The sequence below is a fragment of the Pseudophryne corroboree genome, chromosome 3 (assembly GCF_028390025.1).
Source record: "Pseudophryne corroboree isolate aPseCor3 chromosome 3, aPseCor3.hap2, whole genome shotgun sequence".
NCBI lineage: Eukaryota > Metazoa > Chordata > Amphibia > Anura > Myobatrachidae > Pseudophryne > Pseudophryne corroboree.
In genome coordinates, this window is record NC_086446.1 from 4,712,851 (window position 1) to 4,728,446 (window position 15,596).

Below are 15,596 nucleotides of genomic sequence, written 5' to 3' on the forward strand. Positions count from 1 at the left end.
CTCACTACCATGGTAACAGGAAGTCTGGTCACTAAGGGGTTACCATGCAGAGCAGTCACCGCGGGGGAGGGGGGTCCTGCACTCATATACCGCCCCCTATATCTCTAATCATCCCCCACACACAGCTGGGAACCCCAGGCCGGAGCCCTCTGCAGCGGTACACCTCCGGAGCCCGGGACATGCCACTTCCGCTCTGTGCGTTCCACCCTACTTCGCATTACCGCTCACTTCCGGTCCGTGCGGTCCAACACTCATTCATAGTCCCCGCCCCCTGTGCGCCATAACAGTATCCGGGTCTTTTAGTCGGGAGGAAGCAGAGAGAAGACATCAGGTAATGGTGCTATATATTAGTATTATACAGGAGGAGCAGCCTGTAGTGTCCTGTTATTATTGTACAGAAGGAGCAGCCTGTAGTGTCCTATTATTATTATTATTAAACAGGAGGAGCAGCCAGTGGTGTCCTGTTATGATACAGGAGGAGCAGCCTGTAGTATCCTGTTGTTGTTATTATTATTATACAGGTGGAGCAGCCTGTGGTGAACTGTTGTTGTTGTTATTATTATTATAAAGGAGGAGCAGCCTGTGGTGTCCTGTGATTATTATACAGGAGGAGCAACCTGTAGTGTCCAGTCATTATTACACAAGAGGAGCAGCCTGTAGTGTCCTGTTATTATTTTTATTATATAGGAGGAGCAGCCTGTGGTGTCCCGTTGTTGTTGTTATTATTATTTTCTCTAACGTCCTAAGTGGATGCTGGGACTCCGTAAGGACCATGGGGAATAGCGGCTCCGCAGGAGACAGGGCACAAAATAAAAGCTTGAGTATCAGGTGGTGTGCACTGGCTCCTCCCCCTATGACCCTCCTCCAAGCCAGTTAGATTTTTGTGCCCGGCCGAGAAGGGTGCAATCTAGGTGGCTCTCCTGAGCTGCTTAGAATAAAAGTTTAGTTAGGTTTTTTTATTTTCAGTGAGTCCTGCTGGCAACTGGCTCACTGCACCGTGGGACTAAGGGGAGAAGAAGCGAACTCACCTGAGTGCAGAGTGGATTGGGCTTCTTAGGCTACTGGACGTTAGCTCCAGAGGGACGATCACAGGTTCAGCCTGGATGGGTCACCGGAGCCGCGCCGCCATCCCCCTTACAGAGCCAGAAGAGACGAAGAGGTCCGGTGAAAGCGGCGGCAGAAGACATCCTGTCTTCAAGACTAAGGTAGCGCACAGCACCGCAGCTGTGCGCCATTGCTCTCAGCACACTTCACACTCCGGTCACTGAGGGTGCAGGGCGCTGGGGGGGGAGCGCCCTGAGACGCAATATAACTCAAATACCTTAGCTGGCTAAAGGAATACATCACATATAGCTCCAGGGCTATATGGATGTATTTTTTCCCCTGCCATTTTACACAGAAAAAGCGGGAGATAAGGACGTCGTGAAGGGGCGGGGCCTATCTCCTCAGCACACTGGCGCCAGTTTTCCCTCACAGCTCCGCTGGAAGGACGGCTCCCTGACTCTCCCCTGCAGTCCTGCTTCTGATTCAGGGTAAAAAAGAGAAGGGGGGGCATTTTGGCAGCAGATAATAACAAAACAGCAGCTAGAAGGGATTAACACTTATATAAGGTTATCCCTGTATATATATAGCGCTGGGTGTGTGCTGGCAGACTCTCCCTCTGTCTCTCCAAAGGGCTAAGTGGGGTCCTGTCCTCTATCAGAGCATTCCCGGTGTGTGTGCTGTGTGTCGGTACGCGTGTGTCGACATGTATGAGGAGGAAAATGAGGTGGAGGCGGAGCAGTTGCCTGTGTTAGTGATGTCACCCCCTAGGGAGTCGACACCTGACTGGATGATTGTGTTTAAGCAATTAAGTGATAATGTCAGCAATTTGCAAAAAACTGTTGACGACATGAGAAAGCCGGCAAATCAATTAGTGCCTGTTCAGGCGTCTCAGACACCGTCAGGGGCCCTAAAACGGCCGCTACCTCAGTGGGTCGACACGGATCCAGATACAGATACTGAGTCTAGTGTCGACGGTGACGAGACAAACGTAATGTCCAGTAGGGCCACACGTTACATGATCACGGCAATGAAAGAGGCATTGAACCTTTCTGACACTACAAGTACCACAAAGGCGGGTATTATGTGGGGTGTGAAAAAACTGCCAATAGTTTTTCCTGAGTCTGATGAAATAAATGAGGTGTGTGATAAAGCGTGGGTTTCCCCCGATAAAAAACAGCTAATTTCTAATAAATTATTAGCACTATACCCTTTCCCGCCAGAGGTTAGGGCACGGTGGGAAACACCCCCTAGGGTAGATAAGGCGCTCACACGTTTATCTAAACAAGTAGCGTTACCGTCCCCTGATACGGCCACCCTCAAAGAACCAGCTGATAGGAGGCTGGAAAATATCCTGAAAAGTATATACACACATACTGGTGTTATACTGCGACCAGCAATCGCATCAGCCTGGATGTGCAGTGCTGGAGTCGCATGGGCGCGGATTCCCTGACTGAGAATATTGATACCCTGGATAGGGACAATATTTTGCTAACTATAGAACATTTAAAGGATGCATTGCTATACATGCGTGATGCGCAGAGGGATATTTGTACCTTGGCATCAAGAGTAAGCGCAATGTCCATCTCTGCCAGAAGAGCATTATGGACCCGACAGTGGTCAGGGGACGCAGATTCCAAACGGCACATGGAAGTATTGCCGTATAAGGGGGAGGAGTTATTTGGGGCTGGTCTAACAGACCTGGTGGCCACGGCAACGGCTGGAAAATCCACCTTTTTACCCCAGGTTACTTCACATCAGCAGAAAAAGACACAGTCTTTTCAAACTCAGTCCTTTCGTTCCCATAAGTACAAGCGAGCAAAAGGCCACTCCTTTCTGCCCAAGGGCAGAGGAAGAGGAAAAAGACTGCACCATGCAGCCGCTTCCCAGGAGCAGAAGCCCTCCCCTGCTTCTGCCAAGTCTTCAGCATGACGCTGGGGCTTTACAAGCAGAGTCAGACACGGTGGGGGCCCGTCTCAAGAATTTCAACGCGCAGTGGGCTCACTCGCAAGTGGATCCCTGGATTCTACAGGTAGTATCACAGGGGTACAAACTGGAATTCGAGGCGTTTCCTCCTCATCGGTTCCTGAAGTCTGCTTTACCAAAGTCTCCCTCCGACAGGGAGGCAGTTCTGGAAGCCATTCACAAGCTGTACTCCCAGCAGGTGATAATCAAGGTACCCCTCTTACAACAGGGGAAGGGGTATTATTCCACACTATTTGTGGTACCGAAGCCGGACGGCTCGGTGAGACCAATCTTAAATCTAAAATCTTTGAACACTTACATAAAAAGGTTCAAATTCAAGATGGAGTCACTCAGAGCGGTGATAGCGAACCTGGAAGAGGGGGACTATATGGTGTCGCTGGACATCAAAGATGCTTATCTCCACGTCCCAATATACCCTTCTCACCAAGGGTACCTCAGGTTTGTAGTACAAAACTGTCATTATCAGTTTCAGACGCTGCCGTTTGGATTGTCCACGGCGCCTCGGGTCTTTACCAAGGTAATGGCCGAAATGATGATTCTTCTACGAAGAAAAGGCATCTTAATTATCCCTTACTTGGACGATCTCCTGATAAGGGCAAGAACCAAGGAACAGTTAGAAGTCGGAGTGGCACTATCTCAGGTAGTGCTAAGTCAGCACGGATGGATTCTAAATATCCCAAAATCGCAGCTGATTCCAACGACACGTCTACTGTTCTTAGGAATGATTCTGGACACAGTCCAGAAGAAGGTGTTTCTCCCGGAGGAGAAGGCCAGGGAGTTATCCGAGCTAGTCAGGAACCTCCTAAAACCAGGACAGGTCTCAGTGCATCAGTGCACGAGGGTCCTGGGAAAAATGGTGGCTTCTTACGAAGCGATTCCATTCGGAAGATTCCATGCAAGAACGTTTCAGTGGGATCTACTGGGAAAATGGTCTGGATCGCATCTTCAGATGCATCAACGGATAACCCTGTCGCCAAGGACAAGGGTGTCTCTCCTGTGGTGGCTTCAGAGTGCTCATCTACTAGAGGGCCGCAGATTTGGCATTCAGGATTGGATCCTGGTAACCACGGATGCCAGCCTGAGAGGCTGGGGAGCAGTCACACAGGGAAGGAATTTCCAGGGCTTGTGGTCAAGCATGGAAACATCTCTTCATATAAACATTCTGGAACTAAGGGCCATTTACAATGCCTTAATTCAAGCAAAACCTCTGCTTCAGGGTCAGGCGGTGTTGATCCAATCGGACAACATCACGTCAGTCGCCCACGTAAACAGACAGGGCGGCACGAGAAGCAGGAGGGCAATGGCAGAAACTGCAAGGATTCTTCGCTGGGCGGAAAATCATGTGATAGCACTGTCAGCAGTGTTCATTCCGGGAGTGGACAACTGGGAAGCAGACTTCCTCAGCAGACACGACCTTCACCCGGGAGAGTGGGGACTTCACCCAGAAGTCTTCCACCAAATTGTAAACCGTTGGGAAAAACCAAAGGTGGACATGATGGCGTCACGTCTAAACAAAAAACTGGACAGATATTGCGCCAGGTCAAGGGACCCTCAGGCAATAGCAGTGGACGCTCTGGTAACGCCGTGGGTGTACCAGTCAGTGTATGTGTTCTCTCCTCTGCCCCTCATACCAAAAGTATTGAGAATCATAAGAAGGAGAGGAGTAAGAACTATACTCGTGGTTCCGGATTGGCCAAGAAGGTCTTGGTACCCGGAACTTCAAGAGATGCTCACGGACGAACCGTGGCCTCTACCTCTAAGAAAGGACCTGCTACTGCAGGGGCCTTGTCTGTTCCAAGACTTACCGCGGCTGCGTTTGACGGCATGGCGGTTGAACGCCGGATCCTAAAGGACAAGGGCATTCCAGAAGAAGTCATCCCTACTCTGGTAAAAGCCAGAAAGGAAGTAACCGCAAAACATTATCACCGCATTTGGCGTAAATATGTTGCGTGGTGTGAGGCCAAGAAGGCCCCTACAGAGGAATTTCAACTGGGTCGTTTCTTGCATTTCCTGCAAACAGGACTGTCTATGGGCCTAAAATTAGGGTCCATTAAGGTTCAAATTTCGGCCTTGTCGATATTCTTCCAGAAAGAACTGGCTTCAGTACCTGAAGTTCATACATTTGTGAAAGGGGTGCTGCACATACAGCCTCCTTTTGTGCCTCCAGTGGCACCTTGGGATCTCAATGTTGTGTTGAGATTTCTAAAATCACATTGGTTTGAACCATTGTCTACGGTAGATTTAAAATATCTCACGTGGAAGGTGTCGATGCTGTTGGCCTTGGCTTCAGCCAGGCGTGTGTCAGAATTGGCGGCTTTATCATGTAAAAGCCCTTACCTAATTTTTCATTCTGACAGGGCGGAATTGAGGACTCGTCCTCAATTTCTACCTAAGGTGGTTTCTGCATTTCACATGAACCAACCTATTGTGGTACCTGCGGCTACTAGGGACTTAGAGGACTCTAAGTTGCTGGACGTTGTCAGGGCCTTGAAAATATATGTTTCCAGGACGGCTGGAGTCAGGAAATCTGACTCGCTGTTTATCCTGTATGCACCCAACAAGCTGGGTGCTCCTGCTTCAAAGCAGACGATTGCTCGTTGGATTTGTAGTACAATTCAGCTTGCACATTCCGTGGCAGGATTGCCACAGCCAAAATCAGTAAAAGCCCATTCCACAAGGAAAGTGGGCTCATCTTGGGCGGCTGCCCGAGGGGTCTCGGCGTTACAACTTTGCCGAGCAGCTACTTGGTCAGGGGCAAACACGTTTGCAAAATTCTACAAATTTGATACCCTGGCTGAGGAGGACCTGGAGTTCTCTCACTCGGTGCTGCAGAGTCATCCGCACTCTCCCGCCCGTTTGGGAGCTTTGGTATAATCCCCATGGTCCTTACGGAGTCCCAGCATCCACTTAGGACGTTAGAGAAAATAAGATTTTACTTACCGATAAATCTATTTCTCATAGTCCGTAGTGGATGCTGGGCGCCCATCCCTAGTGCGGATTGTCTGCAATACTTGTATATAGTTATTGTTACAAAAAAATTTGGGTTATTATTGTTGAGCCATCTTTTCAGAGGCTCCTTTGCATTTATCATACTGTTAACTGGGTTCAGATCACGAGTTGTACGGTGTGATTGGTGTGGCTGGTATGAGTCTTACCCGGGATTCAATATCCTTCCTTATTGTGTACACTCGTCCGGGCACAGTATCCTAACTGGCTTGGAGGAGGGTCATAGGGGGAGGAGCCAGTGCACACCACCTGATACTCAAGCTTTTATTTTGTGCCCTGTCTCCTGCGGAGCCGCTATTCCCCATGGTCCTTACGGAGGCCCAGCATCCACTACGGACTATGAGAAATAGATTTATCGGTAAGTAAAATCTTATTATCATCATTATACAAGTGGAGCAGCCTGTGGTGTCCTGTTATTATTATTAAACAGGAGGAGCAGCCAGTGGTGTCCTGTTATGATACAGGAGGAGCAGCCTGTAGTATCCTGTTGTTGTTATTATTATTATACAGGTGGAGCAGCCTGTGGTGAACTGTTGTTGTTGTTGTTATTATTATTATAAAGGAGGAGCAGCCTGTGGTGTCCTGTGATTATTATACAGGAGGAGCAACCTGTAGTGTCCAGTCATTATTACACAAGAGGAGCAGCCTGTAGTGTCCTGTTATTATTTTTATTATATAGGAGGAGCAGCCTGTGGTGTCCCGTTGTTGTTGTTGTTGTTGTTGTTGTTGTTGTTGTTGTTGTTGTTGTTATTATTATTATCATCATTATACAAGTGGAGCAGCCTGTGGTGTCCGATTATTATTATTATACAGAAGGAGCAGCCTGTGGTGTCCTCTTAATATTATTATTATTATTATTATTATTATTCAGGAAAAGCAGCCTGTGGTGTGCTGTTGTTGTTTTTTTTAATTATTATTATACAGGGGGAGCAGCCTGTGGTGTCCTGTTGTTGTTATTATTATTATACAGGGGGAGCAGCCTGTGATGTGGTGGTGGTGTTGTTGTTGTTGTTGTTATTGTTATTATTATTATACAGGGGGAGCAGCCTGTGATGTCCTGTTGTTGTTGTTGTTGTTGTTGTTATTATTATTATACAGGGGGAGCAGCCTGTGGTGTCCTGTTGTTATTATTATACAGGGGGAGCAGCCTGTGGTGCCCAGTTTTTGTTGTTGTTAATATTATTATTATTATTATTATTATTATTATACAGGAGGTAGTAGTAGTAGTAAAGCCTGTGGTGTCCTGTTATTATTATTATACAGGAGAAGCAGCTTTTGTTGTCCTGTTGTGATTATTATTATTATTATACAGTCTGAACAGCCTGTGGTGTCCTGTTGTGGTTATTATTATACAGGAGGAACAGCCTGTGGTGTCCTGTTGTGGTTGTTATTATTATACAGGAGGAACAGCCTGTGGTGTCCTGTTGTGGTTGTTATTATTATACAGGAGGAACAGCCTGTGGTGTCCTGTTGTGGTTATTTTATCATACGTCCTAGAGGATGCTGGGGACTCCAAAAGGACCATGGGGTATAGACGGATCCGCAGGAGCTTGGGCACACTATAAAGACTTAAACTGGGTGTGAACTGTCTCCTTCCTCTGTGCCCCTCCTCCAGACCTCAGTTAGATTCTGTGCCCAGGAGAGACTGGACACACGCTAGGGGAGCTCTACTGAGTTTCTCGGAAAGACTTTGTTAGGTTTTTTATTTTCAGGCAGACTTGCTGGCTACAGGGTCCCTGCAGCGTGGGACTGAGGGGAGAGAAGCAGGACCTACTTCTTCTGAGTTAAGGGCTCTGCTTCTTAGGCTACTGGACACCATTAGCTCCAGAGGGTTCGATCACTTGGTGCGCCTAGCTGCTTGTTCCAGGAGCCGAGCCGTCAATCCCCTCACGAAAGCCAGAAGAAAAAAGCCAGGTGAGTATGGGAAGAACAGAAGACTTCAGTGACGGTAGAAGACTTCAGTAACGGAGGTAACAGCAGCGGTAGCGCTGCGCTCCATGCTCCCACACACCGTCTCTGGCAGGGTGCAGGGCGCTGGGGGGGAGCGCCCTGGGGTATGTTGCTGAGGGTCTACATTGCTGGCGGGGGACATATTTCGGTGCCTGGGCACAGCGTATGTTCACCTCGCCAGCGTGCCGCAGGGGGGAGAGACAGCGGTAGCGCTGCGCTCCCTGCTCCCGCGCTTACCATCACCTGCAGGGCACTGGGGGGGGGGGGGGGGGAGCGCCCTGGGCAGCGTATAACTTGAAATCTGTAATATCACTGGCGGGGGGACATACTTCGGTGCCCGCCCCGCCAGTGCGCTGTGCTCGGGAGAGAGCAGCAGCGGTAGCACTGCGCTCCCGGCTCCCGTACTCCACCGGGCCTGCAGGGTGCAGGGCGCTGGGGGGGGGAGCGCCCTGGGCAGCATATAACAGGTGAAATCACTGGCGGGGGGACATGCTTCGGTGCCCGCCCCGCCAGTGCGCTGCGTACGGGAGGGAGCAGCAGCGGTAGCGCTGCGCTCTCTGCTCCCGCTCTCCATCGGCCTGCAGGGCGCTGGGGGGGAGCGCCCTGGGCGGCACTTATAAAAGGATCCTGGGCGGGGGAACATACCCGGACACCGGTTGTCTTCGCCCCGCCGGGAGACCGCAGCGGTCCATAGCTCCCACACACCAACGGCTTCCGTGGGTGCAGGGCACAAGGGGGGGCGCCCTGGGCTGCGTCGGGACATAAAACAAGTTATACAGGGGGTTACCCCCTGTATATAGGGTCCCCAGCTAGTTTGTAGTCTATTATATATTTATATAATTGAGCGGGCTTAAGCGCGCCAGGAGAGGGTGGAGCGTAGCCCTCACAGAGGAGTCAGCTCCATTTTCCTCAGTTCCCCACCGGGAGTTACTGTATAGTAAGAAGGAGAGGGGGGCACAGTCTTTTTAATGCTATATGGGTGTCATATAGCATTATGTTTAATAATGGACGCATAATCCTTGTTGTGATACATAAATTCACTGTTTCCCTGTTATTTATCCACTATCGGTTAGTCGGCATATGTCGACAGGTGTGAGGGCTTTGTCACAAGCTGCTCTGGGGATAACTGTCGGCTTCGCCGACGCTTAGCTGTACTTGATTCGGAAAATTAAGTATTAGCAGGCTGGTTTTATGTGCATAAATACAAGTAAACACGCTAGGGGAGACTCAGTTGTTTGTGGATGCCCTGTCGGCATCAACGGTATTTCCTGGGTAAATAAATTAACAGGCTGTTATTGCCTTGTACCTGTATGTGTGTGTGTGTGTATGTATGTATATATATATATATATATCTATATATATATATATATATATATATAAAGAACAAAAAATGTCCGGCACTCACGCTTATCTGTGATGTAAAGGTCTGGTGCACAACCTCACCGTGGAGCATATGGATAAACGTTGTTGGTGGCACTCAGCAGAAAATAATCAGACGACAACCAACCTGTAACCAGGTTGGTTGTCGTCTGATTATTTGCTGCTGAGTGCCACCAACAACGTTTATCTATATATATATATATATATATATATATATATATATATATAAAATATGTGTGTGTGTATATGTATGTATATATATATATATATATATATTGTAACACTGTAGGGGTGCAAGGCGCCTCTTCCTGGGGAACATGGCAGCACGCAGCAGCTGAGGAACAACACAAGTCCAGTTTCTGGTACAACTGGCCCCGGCCAGTTTTATTGCAACAGAAAATAAAACAAACACCAAAAGAAAATACCTTGCCTGTCCGGCACTAACTAAACACAAGATGTTCCTAACTATCACTAAACAAAAAAACACAGAGTTCTCAAGTAAACACTGTATAGTTCACTTGTATCAGGAAACGTGTTTCTCTCACACAGATCCTGCAGTCTTCCCAGGCAGTCTGCCCATACTAATCAGGCTAGCAGCCCTATAACACTCTTACACAGCTGAAACCCTGATTAGCCCTCTGTGAGGCCAAAGACCCGAACTGGGCCCAATGTCTAGAACTCGCCTTATCTCTCTCTCAGAGCCTTTACCCAGCTTTTACAGCAAACTGAAAAGGTTCTGACAAATCAAAAGCATTTTTCCTAGAAGTTTTCATTTTCTAAAACATGTAAGACAAGAACCTAGGACAAACATACCTGCCCTCAAACACTATCCCAGTGTTCTTGTCACAATATATATATAAATATGTGGGGGGAGTGTTATTGAAATTGTATTTGCATGCTTCCCTCAGCCCCCTGGGGGTTCTGGGATTATTTTTTGCCCGCTTACTATTCCTTGCTGTCGACATTTACTAAGTTTCTGTGGACCATAACGTTCCTGGTAGGTCCACATCGGGGGCATGTCAGTACATGGTCATACACATTCACAACACATTACTGTCACTAGGGACCTGACAGGTCTGGACAATCCACTTACGTATAGGTTATATCTATATGTGTATATATGTTTATATATGCATGGTTAGGATATGTGTGTTATATTGTGTATTACATGATGTATATACATGAACGCTGAAAGAATGGTATTCTTCTCATGGGCTGGTCGCTCTGTTGATTAAGCTCTAGATTGGCCGGGACGAGTTGGTTTTCTATCCTCTCAAGGAGTCCCAATATTATTCTCTTCCCGACGCGGAGAGAACATTACGGCAGTCAACTCCTGGTCGACGCAGAGCCCAGTCGCAAAGGATCATGCACAGGAAGCTAAGTGATATTTTATCTCTATACTTTGACCTTATTTGCATTGCATGCACATAAGGGAGTGTTGTATTCGGGTAGGCATCCGATAGAATTACCCTACCCAGAGTGAGTAGGCTTGCTTATGTTGAATCTACTTTATAACGTTGCAGCAGGCTGCCGCGTGACAGCAGGAGGTGTAGCCGGGAAAATGCTGAGGTTGTCTCCGAGAGATACTCGAGGGAGGTATACAGCTGTTTGGTGTGGCCTCTGTTCAGTCACTCTCGGCGGATACAACTGGTAAGTCTCACTTTGTGAGTTAGCCTCCTTCACAACGGTTGGTGACACATTCTTTTGTGGGATGTAGTCGTTTTAACTGTGTCGATACCGTTCTTTTTTCCTTTTCTGTGCAGACAGTGGAAGGTTGAAAGGTAAGAGTTCTGCAGCCTTGTTAGGTTTGCAGAAGTGGATGTAGTTTTCTGTTTCCAACACATCCACCACTTGTCGCTGAGTCTATCTGGCTAGTTCCCACTCCGGTGAGCACTCGTCTACTAATTTCAGTTAGTCCCGGAATAGACTAAGACTTGTGAGTTATTTATAGAATCCAACAGGGGAGCATTCTGAGTTAAGGTTGTTCCCCTTACTGTTTTTTCTAAAAGATCTTGCCGTTCCCCTCTGGAAGGGGAGGCAGTATGCTACGTCATACAGAGGTGCGTCAGGTTCAGGACATTTTCCGGTTGTCCCTGTATAAAGGTGCAAATCGTTGTTTCTCTCTGACTGTTCTTCGACACAGGGATTGGCTGTTGTTCCCATCGACACAGTTGTCGGAGGTGGGTTTCAGAGTAGATACTGACCGGTTAATGTTCGGTGTTCTTCCTGTGGAAAGAGGTCTCAGGATCCAGAGTTGGATCAGCTTTGCTGTGACACTTCATCAATATGTTCTGTTACTAAAACAGATGGGTGCGGCCTACGAGGCCTTCTTTTTTGGTGAGCAGGTCTTCTGCCAGAGTGCCTTTCAGGGAGCCAGTTGGAATTGTGGTCCGGGTCTCACCTGCACATACACCGGAATATAATCCTAAAGGCCAGGACATCACTCCTGTGGTGTCTGCTCGGTTCTCTCCTTCTAGAGGGTTGAAGGTCCGGGATCCAGGTTTAGATCCTGGTGTCCGTGCATACAGATCTCCGAGGCTGGGGAGCAGGCCTTGCAAGGGACGTATTTCCAGAGGATAAGGTTAAGTTGGGACGTTTGTCTGCAATAAGCTTTCTTAATTTAAGAGCTATTTTCGACGAACGTATTCTTCGTATTCTGCCCATGTTAGTTCTGCCAGACCACTTGTCAGCAGTGGCGTAAGTAAGCCGCTATGACGGAACAAGGAGCAAAGCGGCAATGACAGAAAATGCACAGTTTTGCCGTGGGTCGGAAAGTCTTGTAAACACTATATTAGCAGTATTCGTTCCGGTGGTAAACTAAGGAGAAATAGATTTCCTCTGCTGACGCGATTTCCGTCCGGCTGAAACTCAGTCATCATCGAGAAGTTTTCACAGACGTGACAACTTTTTGTGGAGGGACACAATTGGCCATGTTGGCGTCTCGCTTCAACGAGAGGCCTCAGGGATGTTGTTTCAGGTCAAGGGACACTCAAGGTATAGCAGTGGACACCCTTGTGACACTGTGGGTGTTTTTAGTCGGTCTATGTGGCCTCTTCTTTTTTCATTTTTTCTGAAGGTGATAAACGTAAGAAGAACAATGGTTCAGGCGATCCTCTCGGATCCGATCTAGCCAAGGAGGGTTTGCTATCCAGTTTTTCATGATTTGCTCATGGAAGATTCCTGGCCTCTTCCTTTACGTGAGGAACTGTTGCAACTAGTTCAGGGCGTGTATAAAGACTTACCGCGACGGCGTCTGACGGCGTGGCGGTTGAATGCCATATCCTAAGCTGGAAGGATGTTCCCAGTGAAGTAATTTTCTCAATGTTTCAGGCTAGGAAAGAAGTAACGGCAAAGCCTTACCGCCGTAGTTGGCGTAACTCTGGTTCTTGGTGTAAATCCAGGATGGTTCCTACGGAAGACTTTCAGCTAGGTCGTTCTTATCCATACTTTACAAGCCGTTGTGGATGCAGGCCTACAGTTAGGCTCCATTTTGGTGCAGTATGGCCTTATTATTTTCTTTAAAAAAAATTCTCTCCTGGAAAGTGGTCATGCTATTGTCTTTGGCGTCCGCATAGGCAGGTGTCGGAAGTGGTGGTTTTGTCTCACAAAAGCCTTGTTTGATCTTCCATGTGGATAGAGAGGAATTGTAAACTCGGATTGTAGTTCTGCCAAAGAGTGGTTGAATGCCATATCCTAAGCCGGAAGGATGTTCCCAGTGAAGTCATTTCCTCAATGTTTCAGGCTAGGAAAGAAGTAACAGAGTAACTCTGTGTCTTGGTGTGAATCCAGGATGGTTCCTACGGAAGACTTTCAGCTAGGTCGTTCTTATCCATACTTTACAAGCCGGTGTGGATGCAGGCCTACAGTTAGGCTCCTTTTCGGTGCAGTATGGCCTTATTATTTTCTTTAAAAAAAAAATTAAAAAAAATTCTCTCTCAGAAAGTGGTCATGCTATTGGCTTTGGCGTCCGCAAGGCAAGTGTCGGAAGTGGTGGTTTTGTCTCACAAAAGCCTTGTTTGATCTTCCATGTGGATAGAGAGGAATTGTAAACTCGGCTTGTAGTTCTGCCAAAGAGTGGTTTCTGGGTTTCGCAGAAATCAGTCTATTTTGATGCCGGTGGTTACTTAGGCATTAGCTGATTCAAAGTCTCTCGGTGTTACTGGGGATTTGAATATTTAGGTCGCCAATTTGGCTCTGTTTGTCCGGTATGCTCCCAGCATGCTTGGGGCGACTGCAGTATGCAGTCTGTTACACGCTGAATCTGTGATACGATTTGGCATGTTGTTCGATGGTTGGATTGCCGTTATCGACGTCGGTGGAAGCCCATTCTAATGGAAAGATGGGCTCTTCTTGGGCGGATGCCCGAGGAGTCTTGGTGGTTCAACTTTGCCGAGCGGATTATTGGTCGGGATCAAACGCTTTTGCTATGCTCTACAAGTTTGATACCCTGATTTTTGGGGACCTTTTGTTTGCTCGTTTGGTGCTGCAGAATCGTCCGCACTCTCCCGCCCATTTTGGAGCTTTGGTATAAACCCCATGGTCCTTTTTGGAGTCCCCAGCATCCTCTAGGATGTATGAGAAAATAGGATTTTAGTACCTATCGGTAAATCCTTTTCTCTTAGTCTATTATTATTATTATTATTATTATTATACAGGAGGAGCTGCCTGTGGTGTCCTTGTTTGTTTGTCAGAGGAATGTCTGAGAGACATTGACCAGGGTTCTATAGTAGGAGGGAAAGAGGAGCCCTACTAATCTCAGTTACATATATACATGTTATACTATATGTGTTCTTTGTGGTATTTATAATATCTATAATTTTTTTTTATCTTAGACACTCCAGCTGTGAGATACCAGAGTCTATATTACATATTACACGTTCAGTATTCTCACTGATTTAACTGAGGATGGAGACGGACTGGAGTAACAGGACTGACAGGATAATAAATATTACACTGGAAATCATCTACCTGCTGACTGGGGAGGTGAGGGGATCTGGGAGCGTCACAGTGACATCACTTATATCTATAGTAATAATACAGGGACATTACTGGGGAGGTGACGATCTGGGAGTGTCACGGTGACATCACTTATATCTCTAGTAATAATACAGGGACAAGACTGAGCAGGTGAAGGGGTCTGCGAGCGTCACAGTGACATCACTTATATTTATAGTAATAATACAGGGACATGACTGGGGAGGTGAGGGGATCTGGAAGTGTCACAGTGACATCACTTATATCTATAGTAATAATACAGGGACATTACTGGGGAGGTGACGATCTGGGAGTGTCACAGTGACATCACTTATATCTCTAGTAATAATACAGGGAAATTACTGGGGAGGTGACGATCTGGGAGTGTCACAGTGACATCACATATATCGCTAGTAATAATACAGGGACAAGACTGGAAAGGAGAGGGGATCTGGGAATGTCATAGTGGCATCACTTATATCTATAGTAATAATACAGGGACATGACTGGGGAGGTGACGGGATCTGGGATCATCACAGTGACATAACTTATATCTATAGTAATAACAGGGACATGACTGGGGAGTTAAGGGGATCTAGGAATGTCACAGTGACATCACTTATATCTATAGTTAATAACACAGGGACATGACTGGAGAGGTGAGGGGATCTGGGAATGTCACAGTGACTTATATCTAGAGTAATAATGTGGGTACATGACTGGGGAGCTCAATTTTGACTTTTTAATGAACTTTTCCCCCAATACACAGGATTACACTGTAGTGAGGAAGACACCCATTGAGAGTGAGGCACGCAGCAGCCGTGCCCGTGTGTCAGGAGAACTGAGCAGGACCCAGAGCCCCATCACGGTGTCTCCACCTCACTCACTGATACATGGGAGACACAATGACCATAAGATCCTGGAACTCACCAACAAGATCATTCAGCTGCTGACTGTAGAGGTGACTGCTGGGAATGGGACATTGTACGGTAACACCAGGGAATGTGTCTCGGCGATGACCGGAGAGGTGACTGCTGGGAATGGGACATTGTACGGTAACACCAGGGGACGTGTCTGGGTGATGACCGGAGAGGTGACTGCACGGAATGGGACATTATACAGTAACACCAGGGGATGTGTCTCGGTGATGACCGGAGAGGTGACTGCTGGGAATGGGACATTATACAGTAACACCAGGGGATGTGTCTGGGCGATGACCGGAGAGGTGACTGCTGGGAATGGGACATTATATAGTAACA

At 47.5% G+C, this 15,596-nt stretch overlaps 1 pseudogene; it reads left to right on the top strand.

The window, feature by feature from the left end:
* The first annotated feature begins 279 nt into the window (after positions 1-279).
* LOC135054514 (zinc finger protein 585A-like) overlaps positions 280-15,596 on the top strand; it is a 101,139-nt pseudogene continuing 85,822 nt past the window's right edge.